Source organism: Triticum urartu, chromosome 1A (genome assembly GCF_056163025.1).
Source record: "Triticum urartu cultivar PI428250 chromosome 1A, HENAU_Tu73, whole genome shotgun sequence".
NCBI classification, from domain to species: domain Eukaryota; kingdom Viridiplantae; phylum Streptophyta; class Magnoliopsida; order Poales; family Poaceae; genus Triticum; species Triticum urartu.
In genome coordinates, this window is record NC_141873.1 from 10,753,592 (window position 1) to 10,755,920 (window position 2,329).

The window sequence follows — 2,329 nt, forward strand, 5'->3', positions numbered from 1 at the left end:
CCGCCGCGGTGTCTCGTCGTCATCCCCCACTAGTATTGGAGGAGGCAAATTCTTGTGGCCCGGTTTGACACTGGCCACGGAAACCTTGAAGACGTTCGGGGGGATCGGCCGGCTGTGGAACAATGGTTCCTTCGGCTCCATTATCGTCGCCTTACCCACGTCCACCTTCTGGTCGCCGATGGTGTACAATATGGTGCACGGGGTTTCGTCGGCCTGCAAAGAAAAGTCTGTGACGTGAGACATCTGAAAGGCAATGAAAACGGGAGATTATACATTTATATTGAAGGGGGCCGGTGTGACAGATACCGTGAGGGCGTCGAGCTCAGCCAAAGACGAAGCACCGCCGAGCACGTCTGGTGCGGGAGCCGGTGCGGGAGCAGGTGCAGCTGCAGGTGCTGGTGCAACGCTAGTCAAGCTGCTCCCCGCCAAGAAGTCGGCAAGGGGAAAGTCCGCTGCATTTTTTTTCTGGATTTTGCCTGGTCCAATTGAAAACGGCCGGAACCAAGGAAATAGAAATATCTACAGCCACCTGTTTTGCGGCAGCTACCGCTGTTGCGACTGTCTGAGTTGATTTCTTCTCAACCGCAATCTCAACCTTCTTGTCGATGTTTTCTTCATTTAACCTCCGTCTTTCCTTTCTCTCCTTCGTGGTCTCACGGCAGTACTTCTTCCACGTGGCGCCGTCTCCGATACCGTGCACGCGTCCATACGATGGTCAAGTATCCACCGGTTGTCGTTTCAATATGTTCAACGCCCGGTTGAATGGAGTGTCCCACTTGGGCCTCGCCAATGCCTCAGACGAGGAGTCACTTTCAGCCGCAATCCTGTGCTGCTCTCTCTGCAAAAGGCACAAGGATCGTTTACAAATATGACTAATGTGTGCAGTCGAATTGATCAGAAACTAAAATTACTAGCAGTATCATGAACTCCGTAATGACCGGTTTTGTCTCGTAAACCGTCTTCACTGGGTCCCAATGGTGCCGGGCCCTGAGGACGTCACGCTCCTGCGGGACGGTGAACTCCGCCAAGGGGTCTGGGATGCCCAGACTCGCGGCTTCCGCATCCTCCTTGGCCCATTTGGACGTTTTTCCGCCGTAACCACGACTTTCGAGGTGGTGGCTCCCAATGTTCCTCTCTTGAAGCCCCTTCATGTACTTAGACTTTTTTTTGGCAGCTTCAGCCTCGCAAGCCTCCTTGAATATTTGAAACTGCTCTTCCGTGATTGTCGGATTATCCTTTACAATCTCGGAGTAGGGTTTCTTCTTATTGATGATATTTGCTTTCACTCGATTTTTCCAGGCGGCCAACGCGTCGCTAAACTTGGTCATGGCGTGTTTGTTTATCTCCTTCATTGCCGGGTCCTCATCTGGATCTTCATAATCCTTCTCATTCCGGCCCGGAACAAGAATATCTGGTGAAACTTCTTTAGGAGGGAGCTCCTCATATTTTCTATCTTTTGTAGTTTCTCATCGTTGATGGTGGCGGTTGTCCGTATGATGCAGCCTATTTGACTGCCGTAGCACGAGCACGCTTCCTCGGGCGCTGGCTCAAAATTGTCGTCGTCCACCTCCGTGACCACCAGTCTAGTAGTCTTGAGTTTATTAGGAAGTCATTGCCTCTTTGCTTTTGGTTCTACACCGGCTCCGCTCCCCGAGGTAGCGCCGGTCTCAGTCTCAGCACCGGTCTCGATGCCGGTCTGAGTCTGAGCGCCGGTCTCAGTCTCAGCACCGGTCTGCGTGTCGGTCTCAGTCCCCGATGCCACCGGTGGGCCCAGCAACAACATCGGTTGATCGTCGGCAAGGCTAAAAAATTCGTCTGCCGCCCGATAGACGTCGTCGCAATCACCAGAACCCTGTCCTTCATCGTTGCTAGCCATGTTTCCTATGATTAAATCTAGTCAATTAATTTTAGATCTAATAAAATGAATAATTACATAAAAAAGGCCTATTGTTTTGCAGGAACGTTGACTCCTTCCTGGTGCGGCAAATCCCGGGCACTCGATATGTCCTAGTTTGTAGCACAAGTCATGCCGAAATTCACGGAAAATTTCGGCATGACCTTTGCTAAAAGTGGACAAATCGAGAACCTGAAATTTACCGGAACGGAAATGAATCAACATTCCGGCAAAACATATATAGGCCACTCAGCTTCATTGAAACAACAAAGCCACTTGGGCACAAACAACATGACCACTTCAATGAAAAGATATAATCAACAATAAAATTCTAGGAAGGGATCATCTTTAAAATAAAACTTGCCTAAATAACCTAGATAATTAACCTAATTAAACTAGTTAACCTGACTAGTTCTCTGTCAAAGCCCTAACTAA